Source organism: Leptodactylus fuscus, chromosome 2 (assembly GCF_031893055.1).
Source record: "Leptodactylus fuscus isolate aLepFus1 chromosome 2, aLepFus1.hap2, whole genome shotgun sequence".
In the NCBI taxonomy this organism is placed as follows: Eukaryota; Metazoa; Chordata; class Amphibia; order Anura; family Leptodactylidae; genus Leptodactylus; species Leptodactylus fuscus.
In genome coordinates this window covers 251241932-251256360 of record NC_134266.1, presented here as the reverse complement: position 1 = coordinate 251256360, position 14429 = coordinate 251241932, and positions in this window count along the sequence as shown.

Genomic DNA, 14429 nt, shown 5'->3' with positions numbered 1-14429 from the left:
TTTGTCACCCGTCTTCATTGTGTCATCCACACACAAGTACAGCTTGTAGCTGGTAATTACATGGGCAGCTTTCATTACAGGGCTTTATGCCGTGCCAGGGGAATGTGATTTACTTAATGCCAACTTCAGCATGAGCAGCTTCATTAGTATTCTGTCAGTGTGATACATACAAGCTGGCCACTCCACATCTAGCCCCGCAAATTCTTGTCTTACATCAAGGTCAAAATTCACAACGGTTTCTATTCAACACTGGTTCTAAAGAGAACCATAGAACATCTAATGTGTGTACATCTGGGTGCCAACCACTATTGAGCCAAAACTGATAAATTTTGTCATTGAATAGTGAAAAGAGGAGCTGGGTGGGAAGAGACTGCCATTAAAGTTGTAATGGCATCTCTGCAGACTGGAGATGTGACCCAGAATCTCAAGGGTAGTTTATCAATATAGAAGTCCTAGAAGACCCCATGTAGTGGGCCACAGCCAGTGGCGTAACTACCGCTGAGGCAGCAGAGGCAGCTGCCACAGGGCCCGGGACATTAGGGGCCCAGTGACAGCCACTACCGCTGCTATCATTATATTCAGGGGTCTTTTCGGACCCCCGAGTATAATGATCAGCGGCCCGGGAGAGGTAAGAAACATAAAAAACACTGTTACTTACCTCTCCACGATCCGTGCAGGCTTCGGCCTAGTCGTCTGACATATCATGACCCCGGCCTGCATCCCGGGTCATGTGACGTCTGAAGTCATTGAAGATGGACTACTTCGGAGGCAGACATCGTAGGAGACGGGAGATACAGAGGTTTTTTTTATGTTTTTCTCCCTCTGGGTCTCTGATTATAATATGATTTTGTTGTTGGAGACTGTATGCAGTTGTGTATTTTGTTACTATTACCATCAACTATTCCCTATATCTGTAGCCTTTGTCTTTTTGTATCACACTGACATGAATTTTGTATTTACCATTATGTACGATATATATTGACTATATGTTCTGCCTTGTGCGGTTCCCTGTTGTTGTATTGTTGTTTCATGTCCCTGCTTGTCTGCTGTAATTTTATGGTATACTTCCTATAATAAATATTTGGTATTTTACTTTGATTGTTTATTATTTCATTACGGCTACTTCTCTTTGGCTGTTGTGGTGTTTGTGTGCTACTTTTGTGGCCTGTATATTTACCTATGAGGAAACGTTGTTGTTTGTTTTCTCTGATTATAATACTCTGGGGTCTGAAAAGACCCCAGAGTATAATAATTGTTTATGGGTGTCCACAGTGGGACATAATACTGTGTGCAGGGGCCACTATGGGGGATAATACTGTGTGCAGGGGCCACCATGGGACATAATACTGTGTGCAGGGGCCACTATGGGGGATAATACTGTGTGCAGGGGCCACTGAGGGACATAATACTGTGTGCAGGGGCCACTATGGGGGATAATACTGTGTGCAGGGGCCACTGAGGGACATAATACTGTGTGCAGGGGCCACTATGGGGGATAATACTGTGTGCATGGGCCACTATGGGGGATAATACTGTGTGCAGGGGCCACTATGGGGGATAATACTGTGTGCAGGGGCCACCATGGGACATAATACTGTGTGCAGGGGCCACTATGGGGGATAATACTGTGTGCAGGGGCCACTGAGGGACATAATACTGTGTGCAGGGGCCACTATGGGGGATAATACTGTGTGCAGGGGCCACTGAGGGACATAATACTGTGTGCAGGGGCCACTATGGGGGATAATACTGTGTGCAGGGGCCACCATGGGACATAATACTGTGTGCAGGGGCCACTATGGGGGATAATACTGTGTGCAGGGGCCACTGAGGGACATAATACTGTGTGCAGGGGCCACTATGGGGGATAATACTGTGTGCAGGGGCCACTGAGGGACATAATACTGTGTGCAGGGGCCACTATGGGGGATAATACTGTGTGCATGGGCCACTATGGGGGATAATACTGTGTGCAGGGGCCACTATGGGGGATAATACTGTGTGCAGGGGCCACCATGGGACATAATACTGTGTGCAGGGGCCACTATGGGGGATAATACTGTGTGCAGGGGCCACTGAGGGACATAATACTGTGTGCAGGGGCCACTATGGGGGATAATACTGTGTGCAGGGGCCACTGAGGGACATAATACTGTGTGCAGGGGCCACTATGGGGGATAATACTGTGTGCATGGGCCACTATGGGGGATAATACTGTGTGCAGGGGCCACTGAGGGACATAATACTGTGTGCAGGGGCCACTGAGGGACATAATACTGTGTGCAGGGGCCACTATGGGGGATAATACTGTGTGCAGGGGCCACTGAGGGACATAATACTGTGTGCATGGGCCACTATGGGGGATAATACTGTGTGCAGGGGCCACTGAGGGACATAATACTGTGTGCAGGGGCCACTATGGGACATAATACTGTGTGCAGGGGCCACTATGGGGGATAATACTGTGTGCAGGGGCCACTGAGGGACATAATACTGTGTGCAGGGGCCACTATGGGGCATAATAAAGCGTGCAGGAATGCATAGGAGGGCGTTGGTCAAGTTCTTCGGCGTCGTTGTCGGTCAGCGGGGGGGGGGGCTCCATGTCAAAAGTTCGCCACAGGGCCCCGCCATTCCTAGTTACGCCACTGGCCACAGCCAAAAAGTGCTGCAGGAAAAAGTACAGTAGAAACTCATCTCGGTTTTTACCACCCCACTTTCGACAAAAAATCAGCATAGTTTTCCTCTGCGGACTTTCTGCTTCCATTATACCCATATGGCAACTGCTGGCATTTCCGTAGGTATAATTGACATGCTGCAATTTGCAGAAACACAAGCGTCTTTTAAATCACAACATTTCCACTGCGGATTATTTTCTGCAATGTGTGAACGGGATTAGTCAGAATCCCATCCACTTTGCAGATAATGTAAAAATTTACACTACATGGGGCCCTGGCCTTAAGGTCTCTTTACCTCTGGGCCTTAGACCTAAAAGATGCCAACATTCCACTGTTGCCAACCTGCCCAAGCCCATTAGCCAACCTTCCCAAACTATTTAGCAAGGTACCCAGATCTATGCTCACTTGTGCATAGGAACGAAGATGGTGGAGTTACACGATTTTATCTCATAACCATTTACCCTTCTGTCCCATGGGTTCAAACCCTTGGCAAAAACCACCCCTGTTTATGGCATATTAAAAATTTATCCAGAAAGCCCTATATCCATTTCTTGAACTTTATTTCTGATGTTGGTCCGGATGGACCACATAGTAAGATTTGCTACTTGTTTGGCTCTTGGCCGCAGCTGTGAGAAGAGTAGTTAAGAGACGATAAGGCGAGGTGCGATCAATTCCACATTCCATACATGCTGTACTTGCAGGCACGCATTCCAATACTATGTGTGAATGATTTCCCACCTACCTATAACAAAAAAATTATTAACCTGCCCAATACTATCTAGAACATGTAGTCAACCTGATCGGCTAATATTTTTTAAGCACAATAACAAATAGTGATACATGACTTAATAAATTAACTGCACATGCGTCCCATTTAAAGCCAGAAGAAGCCATCCGAATAACACATTGCGGAGAGGGCATTCCAGAGGAAGAAGAGGCCGTCGCTGGAGAGTTCTGTCGCAGCATTGGGAACGCCCCCAGTGCTGTTTGAGTCCAGGGGACCGCCCCTAGTGCTGCGAAAGAACTCATTTGCATAGCGATCAAAACCGGGATAGCTACGGAACGGCAGCGTGGAGAAGACATCTAAAGGTAGGAGATGAATAGCCTTTCTTAAGGCTATTCCAACGTGTAAGGGTCCATTCACACGGAGTAAGCACGCGTTCATTTTGGCAAAATACATGTGTAAAGAATACACGTGTAAAAATAAGACTCCCATTGACGTCAATGACATCTTTTTATTCGTGTAAAAAAAAAAAACACGTCAAAAACATGTCGCGTTTTTTGGCGCGTTTTTTACACGTGTAAAAAATTTCATTGAAGTCAATGGGAGGCTTATTTTTACGTGTGTATTCTTTACACATGTATTTTGCCAAAATGAGCGCTTGCTTACTTCTTGTAAATGGACCCCTAGTGAGAAAAAAATGCAGTTTTAATGATAGAATCCCTTTAAGAGTAGGATCACACTGTACAAAAGGAAGAGAAATTCCTCTTCATATGGGATTGCCATGACAGGATGCTATTACAGGGCATTGGCATTCCGTTGCGTCTTTCCTCTGCTGATTAGGACCAGATCAATGGGCCTAATGGACAGGAACTCCCGAGCTGTTCCCAAATCTGTGGCAGATTCTTCCGTGTGAACCTGGTGTAAATGGTTATCACTCACTATCTTGTATGATGCTGTTATATACCAAACCACTGTTACAGTCATAAAATATAATCTATATTTCCCAAGATAATAGTTCCCTGTAAAGGCAGTAAATATTTCTATAGTAAAAATACTATAAATGTATAATAATCATCCAGTAATTCCTTACTAATCGGTCTTCCCCTCACTAAACTCTCCCCTCTACAATCTATTCTGAATGCAGCGGCCAGGCTCATCTATCAGTCTAGACGCTACAGCGATGCCTCCGGTCTGTGCCAGTCACTACACTGGCTGCCTATTCATTATAGAATAAAATATAAAGTTATCCCCCTCCCCCACAAGGCTCTCCATAATGCCGCACCTCCATACATTTCCTCCCTCATCTCTGTCTACCGCCCAACCCGTGTTCTCCGTTCACTCAATGACCTAACACTTACATCCTCTATTATCAGAACCTCCCACGCTTGTATACAAGACTCCTCCCGAGCTGCACCATTTCTCTGGAATGCTCTACCCCAGACAATCAGATTAACTCACAATTTCTACAGCTTCGTCACAATTTCTAATGTAAACCCTTCTGTACCGTAGTTAGAATCCCTAAAATGAACCCTCCTCTGTTTCCGCTCCCACATTACCCCACATGATATGATGCCATCTCAGACTAACTTTATTTGTCCAGGCACCATCAGCACGTCAAAGGACACAACTAGTGATGGCTTGGGGGCGGGTTCACACCAGCGCCCGATCTCCATTATCCAGGTTTCCGTTTTCTGCCGGCAGAAGATGGAAACCTGACAGACCGTGTTTGGCCGTGAGCGCCCGTGAGCGTTTTGTGCTCTCCACGGCAAAACCATTTTCTTTTTTTTTTAACTGGACACTAAGTCGGACATGCAGGACTTTGTGTCCGGTTTAAAAAAAACGGTTTCTCTACGGAGAGCACAAAATGCCCCATTTACTTCCAAGCATCCATAAACAGGCCAGGTGACCAATGAACATGGTCTAGGATTTGGAAGTGGCTTTTCTGTCACTTCCGACAGCTGATCAGTGGAGGTGCTTGGTGTCAGACCACCAACAATCTGATATTGATAACCTATCCAAAAAATAGGTCATCAATATGAAACTCCTAGAGATATCCTTTACGCAAGGCCCTATTTTGCTGAAACGCAGATATTTTGTTGTTGCAGATTTTACTGCATTTTTTGAGCCAAAGTTAGGAGAGGATTGAGCAGAAGGTAGAAGTTTAAGAACTTCCTATATATTACCCATTCCTATTGTAGCCATTCTTGGCTTTGGCTCCAAAAACTTCTGCAAAATCTGCAACAAAAAGCTGTGCAATGTGGGGCCTCCGTGTACAGGCCGTGCTTCCACAGCTCCTTTCATTAAATGAATAGGAGCCACGGAAAAGTGGACCGCAAAGTAGGACAGGAATAGGACCTGAATTGGTAGGAAAATGTTTATATCTAGTTGCTCTAGGTTAGGAGAATTGGAGCCATTGCCAATTAGGGTTGAGCGATCAGGATCACGAAAGATTGGATCCGGATCAGCAATTGAGCAAATTTCATGATCGGAAAATGATCGGAAATCGGATTTTGAAATCTCAAGATTGGCTCAATCCTAAAAGAGACTTTTCCCATAGAGAAGCATTGACTAGGGTTGAGCAATCGGGATCAGGAAAGATCAGATCCCGATCGGCAATCGAGCAAATTTCACGATCGCGATCAGGATCGGCTGGAAAATGATCAGAAATCGGATTTTAAAATCGATCCTGAAATCTCAAGATCAGCTCAACCCTATTGCCATGACGCGGGGAGGAGGAATATAGTTCACTCCTAGTGAATATGACTAACGGGACCACCTACCACTTGAACACGCCCCCACCCCTTTTCCCAGTAAGACACATACACGTCTGATTGGATTTAAATTTGGCCTGTTCAGGCCGATTTATTAACAAATAACAAAGTACGAAATTACTGTATGAACATCACAACACCGCCATCCAACTGGGCGGTGTATAAATACCACCCCCCCGAGTAAACCTTTACAAAGTGAACCCCTTTTAAGTGCAAACTAACAACACCCCAGCCAATCCCACCGTGGGGATAGGCACCACCCCGAATCTGCCCAGGCGCAAGGACACCAACCTCGAGCAGAACTCAACAATCTGCAAGCATAAGCCTGAGACCCCCATAGGGACCTGAGCCCAACTAGGAGACACCCCAGGCTTGAACCTTACCCCACTAGGAGCCCCATACCACAGATGAGGCTGTAAAACAGCCTGTTAGGCCTCTAACCCCCCAACCCCCCAGGCCACAGACTATCGGACATGACCCCTTATGACCGAGAGTCCCGCCACACCGCCAGAGCACGCTCAACTCCATCCCTCAACCCAAGCATCCAAATATTTGTCCCGATGGCGTTCAAATGAACGCCGTCGCGACGTAAATGTTCAACCGAAGGCACCTCCAGATCCCTATGCCGAATCACCAGCCCACCATTGCGCACTATGAAACGCGCCACCCCGTGGTTCACCTTAATGCGCGTCTTCTCGATCCGCACTGCAGAACGGGCATGGCGCCACACAAGCCGCGACACAATATCGGACCAAACAACCAGGAGGCCCGGGAACTCAGTCAGCAAACGCAATACATCAAACTTGATATCCCTGATCAAGTCACGGGACGGCCGGGCACCAAGATCATTGCCCCCAACATGCAGGACCAGAACATGCGGGGGAGAATCAACCTGGCAGTAAAAGTGAAATTCAGGCAAAACCCGGCTCCACGGCATGCCACGAACCCCGATCCATCGGACAACGGCCTCCTCCCGACGTAGACCCAGCTGCCGCCCATCAGGGCGAACCTCAGCGCGCAGGGCCCCCCAGAAGACGTATGAGTGGCCGAAAATCCAAATTAAACACGGACCTAAAAAGAAACAAAAACAACTGCCACCGCAAGGAACACAAAGCACAACAAGACAAAACAACAAACAAACAAACCACCAAACACCCCTTATGGCAAAAAATGAGGGCGCACGTACAGACGGATCCGCTCTGATTCCCATCGCCCGATACGCCGTACCCCGTCATCACCCAACCCCCAGCGCGCCGCCTCCGTGGCAGCGCCGATCCGGAACGAATGTGTCCCGAATTCACCCGGGACCTCCCCTACCGCCGCCAAGGCCTTTTTAAAAACCGCACAAAACTGGAAGCGCGAAAGCGCTCCACCGCCCACATGGCGCAATAGGGGACCAGGTAAAGACCCCCGAACCCTCAGAAAGGCGGAAACACCCGAAACCGGACAAGAAGAATCCCCGGGCAACCCATACAAAACCACCAAACGACCCCGGCCGACTGGGTCCGTCTTAGACCGTCGCAGGAAGCACTCCACGCGATCCACAAACAAAGAAACCTCACACAATTGCAAACCACCACCTGAAGCCACGGAACCACTCACCAGTTCACCAACCCGAAACGCCCCGAAAAAGGCCAATAAGAAAGCAGCCCGAAACAAAAGAACCTCGTACTCATCAAAGCACAAGGCAGACAAAACACCCAGCAACCGGCCCAATAAATCAAAAGACACCGGCCGGCGGAGATCCCGCCGACCGGCACCCCGCCGAAAACCCCGCATGGCCTGGCGAACAGGAAAATCCTTAGTGACATCCCGCACACCCTGCAAACGAAACAAAAAGGCAAGGCCAGCAAGACGCTGAGACACTGAAGAAACAGACCTACCTTCACTAAAAGCAACACCCACCCACGACAAAACCAAACACAATCGATCCCCGTCACTCAAATCGCCTCCCAGCCCACCAGACAAACCTTCCCAATCCTGCCAAACCTTCGAGTAACGAGCCCAGGTTGAATCGGATACAGACCGCCGAATCAGATCCGCCTCGGAACGGAAACCAGAGACCAAAGATGAGGCAGGCAGTCCTCCCCCACCGGAGCCGCGTCCGGGGCCAATTCCCGAAACCTGTCGAACTGAAACCGTGACAAAGTATCAGCAACAGAATTAAGGACCCCAGGCACATGACACGCCGACACAAGAACATTCAATTCCAGACACCGCAACACCAAGTGGCGCAAAAGTGACACCACCGGGGGGGAGGATGCAGACTGCGAATTAATCAAAAACACCACTGCGCTATTGTCACAATGAAAGCAAACCCGCCGATCACGAAGGCAACTGCCCCACAATTCGACGGCAACCAAGATCGGGAACAATTCCAACAAAGCTAAATTTCTAACCAAACCAGCCTCAACCCAAGCAGGCAGCCAAGCCCCCGCGCACCAACGACCACCAAAATAAGCCCCAAAGACCCAGATGCATCGGTATGAAGATCCAACTCAGGACTAGAGACCACCGACGACAACCACAAAGAACGGCCATTAAAACGACCCAAGAAATCGTCCCAAACTAATAAGTCCGCCCGCACCGCCGTGGTCAACCGCACCCGATGGTGAGGCGCCCGCACTCCTGCCGTCAGAGCAGCGAGCCGCCGACAAAAAACCCGGCCCATCGGCATAATGCGACAGGCAAAGTTCAACTTGTCGAGAAGCGACTGCACCTCACGCAAACGCAACTTGCGAGCCCCCAAAAACTGACGCACCGAGGACCGTAAATCCTCCAACTTGTCAGCCGGCAGATGAGACTCCATACGCACGGAATCCAACTCAATCCCCAAAAACTTCATAACCACCCCAGGACCCTCCGTCTTATCCAGGGCCAGGGGAACCCCAAACAAATGCGCCATGCGCTCAACCGTGCGCAACAAAACCAAACAGTCAGAAGAATCCCCTGGGCCAACACACAAAAAATCATCCAAGTAATGGATGATGGAGGACAAACCCGACATGTCCCGGACGGTCCATTCCAAAAAAGAACTAAATGCCTCAAAGTAGGCGCAAGAAATGGAACAACCCATGGGAAGACAGCAATCAACATAATACTGACCTTCCCACATGCAACCCAACAAATGAAAACTATCGGGGTGGACCGGTAACAGACGGAAAGCAGCCTCAATGTCCGTCTTGGCCATAAGGGCCCCCGTACCAGCCCGCCGCACAAGAGCAACCGCCCTGTCAAAAGAGGCATACGTAACCGTAGACAACTCAGGAGCAATCCTGTCATTAACCGAGGCACCTGCCGGAAAGGACAAATGGTGGATGAGCCGAAATTTATTCGGCTCACGCTTCGGGACCACCCCAAGAGGAGACACCCGCAAATTAGGCAAATTAGGGGCCTCAAAAGGCCCCGCCATACGTCCCAACTCCACCTCCTTTCGCAGTTTTGCCCCCACCACCTCCGGGTAATCCCTGGCCGACTTCAAATTGCCCGGGCGAAAAACGGGTGCGCTTGCATCAAACGGGATGCGAAAGCCAACCCCAAACCCCTCTTCCAGCAGGCACGCCGCAGCTCTGTCCGGATACCTACTTAGAAAAGGTCGCATGACCTCGACCTTCACTGGAGTCCTCCCTCTTTTCGCCAACGGACTCACCCGACTTACCCTTACCTCGCTTAAAGCACTTGTTAAGCCCGTGCGCCCCACCACAACCGGAGCACTCGTGCTTAAAGCGGCAGGTGGCACCGAACTTGCACAGCCCTTCGTTATACATCCAACAGAAACCCTTCCGCTGGGATGCCGGGGATCCGACTGTTGAGCCAGAACCCCCGGCGCCCCCACGAAAGGACCGAGCAGAAGGCGCTGTCATCAGACGCATCCACAAAGCAATATCCTTGTGGTCCCACCGCAGCCCAGGCCGCATCGCCTTACGCTGTCAGAACTGCTCATCGTAACGGAGCCAAGATACTCCGCAATACTCACGATGAGCCTCCCCAATCGCGTCCATATACCCAAAAAGAGCGGAGCAATGCTCAGGCTCCTTCTCCCCGATCACACTTGCCAATATAGCATAAGCCTGAAGCCAATTGAGAAATGTGCGAGGGATTAAACGGTAACGCCGCTTTTCCTCATCCTCCTTCTTGGAATCACTGGGCTTCACCCTATCCAAGTTGAACTTGTCTAAGGGGAGAAGGGAGAAAATCTCCACATACTCCCCCTTCCAAATCTTATCCCGTACCTCCTGCTTAAGGTGCGCCCCGAGAGGACCCTCAAAACAAACGTACACCTCCCCTTGCGCCCTGTCATCCATACTCACCAAATCAACCGCCTTCTCCTTGTCCTTAATAGGAGTCAGCGCCTCAGCATCCGCCGACGCAGCGGCAGAAACACCCCCACCAGCGACATCAGCATCCCCCGCCGAGACCCCAGCAGCCCCCACAACAACCCCAATGGACCCCACAACACCGCCTGACCCTACCACCAAACCAGAACCCCCCGCAGAAGCACCCCCAGACTCCACAACAGACAGCACAGACGCCCCAGGGGAAGCAACCACCCCAGACCCCACCACACCAGGAGCCCCGGGACCCACCCATGCCGCGGCTGGCCCGACGCCACCCGACGACACACCCACTAACTGACGCAACAAAGACACCACCTGACGCAAATCCTCCCCAGAACTAGCAGCCCCACTAGAGGACCCCAACACCTCACCCCCCACCCCGCTACTCACAGAAACAGGACCCCCACCCCCCCAACAGAGCTCCCCAAGACAGAAGAAGGAAACCCCGCAATCTCACCAGGCTGCACCACGGTCCTCCCTGGATCAGCCACCACCGGTCCAGAATCCTCAGGAGCATCAGAGCACTGTCCTTCTTCCCCACTGGAATCCCCGTCATCAGCACCCGAAGGAAGGGGCGTGGCTGGCGCGCCGCACAACCGCCGCCCTGCAGGAGATGAGCCAGCCCCTACTTCAGCCGGCCTCTTCCGGCCCAGGCCCGAACTCCCACGCGAAGAATGCCCGGCCTCACCAGCACCGCAAGCCGCCACATCGCCGGCGCTCTCAGACGCCGTCAGCAGGGAAGAGCCAGGGAGACGGGCAGGAGAGCCGACCCTGCCCGCTACAGCCACGCGCCGGGCCCGCCCCCCTGAACCACGGGAGGCAGCCACTCTGGTCCGGGACACTGAAGAGGAGGGGGGGGATGCCACTTCCGAACCCCCCTCCGGACGGCTGCGGCCCGTACGCGGATTCCTCCCGCGCTCCGGGTGAACCGCGGGAGAGCTGGCCCGGGTACCCGAAGCCGGAGGGTCCCTCCTGGGGCTCCGAGATGGCCGCCGCGCCGCCCGCCCCCGCTCCGGTGAGTAGCGCTCCGGCGGCCGTGACCGCCGAGCACGCGATGCGGCCAGGGGAGGAGAACCCTGGCCAGGGGGCAGCCGAACCTCCGCCACCAAATCATCAAGGACCCGGTCGCCGTGGACCGCCGCCGCCGCCTGCAGCAGGGCCCTCAGAGCAGCTAGGTCGGCCATAGCAGGTGAGATACGTCCACTTCAACCTGCTCACGATGCTGGACTGAGCCCTAGTACCCCCACCCCCTCCTTAAGTCACCTCCGACTCCACCCCGTATTTTCCCGCTCCCAACCGTTAGGGTTAACCCTTTCGTTCCCTTAATCTTCCCCCCTGTCATGCCGTCCCCAGTCCCCAGGGCCTAGGGCCTCTTCTATACAAACCAATCAGATTCAATCTGTTATACTGAAGGGACTGTGTCAATAATAAAACAAGCAGCCTGTTTGCTATGGGTAACACCTCCATCTTTTGCTTTGCACCTGTTATGATACATCTCAGTGCCTATGGCAGCTTGTCCTTACATATGATCCTGTAATCTGTAAAATGCTTCCTTATTGTTTTACAATGGATTCTTAGAACACAATATACACAACAAGTAATGGAGCAATAATCTTCTCCCTCTGATGTTATCGGCTCCGTCAGGGCGTATTTGCTATCATTTTCTTATTATATACTTTATGTCACCTATACCACAATTGCCTTTAGCTTGTAGTATTTTAGTCACATGCTGAACATACGTAAAGAAGTGCAGAGACGGTAAACCATGGCGTTCTATATACGGACATATTATTCTTGAAGGAATAAATACACATATATTCAGTGGAAATATATATCTACAGGAAATGGTTCTGAGGCTCATCCTACAATGTGCGTGGCCACTTAGAATTGCCCAGTAATATTTGTTATCATAGTATATAGTGACAAGACACAACAACAGTGAGGGCTAATACATTATTTGTGAAAATTATTCATTATTTAATAACCAATATACTGTAGACTAGAGTTGAGCGATTTCGGTTCGTTCGGAAAAGATCAGATCCCGATTGGAGATTGAGCAAATTTCACGATCGGGATTGGCTGGAAAATTATCGGAAATCGGATTTTAAAATCGATCTTGAAATCTCAAGATTGGCTCAACCCTACTGTAGACCCTAGATCCTAAGTCACTTCTAAATGGGGGTATCTTCTGCTGGACATTTGGGGGTCCCTGTTTTACTATGGGCCAATCTCAGTTGTTGCAGAACTTTTACCATATTTTGCATCCACAGTACTGATACATGTGCAGCACAGTAATAAAAGACATACACATGTTTTGTATAGATGGATTGTGGAATTGCATCAAGCATTATATAAGTTATGAAGCTTCAAAGTGTGTCGTATCCTCTTCTATTTAGGAGCCAGTAGTGATGTAAGCTGAAGGTCTTCCACTAAGTTCTTACAGATGGTATCTGAAGAAGGATTTATCAATTGCATTGAATTTTCTAATCTACAATATAAAATTATAGGATGGTTGGTAGATATTAGAGATGGGCAAATCGGTCTGTACCAAGCTGGGTTCACCCAAATATTCCAAATTGTCCGTTTTTGTATGAAATCGACAAATGGAGATTCATCTCGGGTTAACAAAAGTGGCCGCCTCATTATACTCTAGGGTCTCCTGAGACCCCAGAATATAATATGTGGAGGCCCAGAAGGGGTAAAAAAAAAACCTTCATACTCTCCTTCCCTTACTTCTTTTGGGCCTCCATCTATACTTTGGGGTCAGAAGAGATCCCAGAGTATTTAATGTCATTTACATATTAACATAACTTTGTCTGTATTTGCCTAAAAGAAATTAGATATATAGATTCCTAGGAGCCCTAATTGCATTCTACACTATGTTTTATAGATAGGTTCCTAGGAGCCATAAGAGTGTTCTACACTATGTTTTATAGATAGGTTCCTAGGAGCCATAAGAGTGTTCTACACTATGTTTTATAGATAGGTTCCTAGGAGCCCTGAGAGCATTCTACACTATGTTTTATAGATAGGTTCCTAGGAGCCCTGACAGTGTTCTACACTATGTTTTATAGATAGGTTCCTAGGAGCCCTGACAGTGTTATACACTATGTTTTATAGATAGGTTCCTAGGAGCCCTGACAGTGTTCTACACTATGTTTTATAGATAGGTTCCTATGAGTCCTGACAGTGTTATACACTATGTTTTATAGATAGGTTCCTAGGAGCCCTGAGAGCATTCTACACTATGTTTTATAGATAGGTTCCTAGGAGCCCTGACAGTGTTATACACTGTGTTTTATAGATGGGGCATAGAAGTCCTGACAGTGTTGTACACTATGTTTTATAGATAGGTTCCTAGGAGCCCTGACAGTGTTCTACATTATGTTTTATAGATAGGTTCCTAGGAGCCCTGAGAGCATTCTACACTATGTTTTATAGATAGGTTCCTAGGAGCCCGGATAGTATTCTACACTATGTTTTATAGATAGGTTCCTAGGAGCCCGGAGAATATTCTACACTATGTTTTATAGATAGGTTCCTAGGAGCCCTGACAGTGTTATACACTGTGTTTTATAGATGGGGCATAGAAGTCCTGACAGTGTTGTACACTATGTTTTAAGCCAATTTAAGGTGGGGTTTGTACCAAACTTGTTATTCCCTACTGACAGGGCAGGGGACAACTTCATGATCGGAGGGGGTCCAACCACTGGGCCCTCTCCTAGATCCAGAGAATTGGGACTCGGTTTCCCTGTCCTGATGGAGCTGCAGGCTGAGCATGCTTCCTGCCATCCTATTCATTTTCTATGGGAGCTGAAGATAGTCAAGAATGAATGAAGCCTCAGGGCACATGTTCAGCCTGCAGCTCCATGGGGAAATGGAAACCAGGCCCCCATTCCCTGAATCGGTGGGGGGCCCAGTA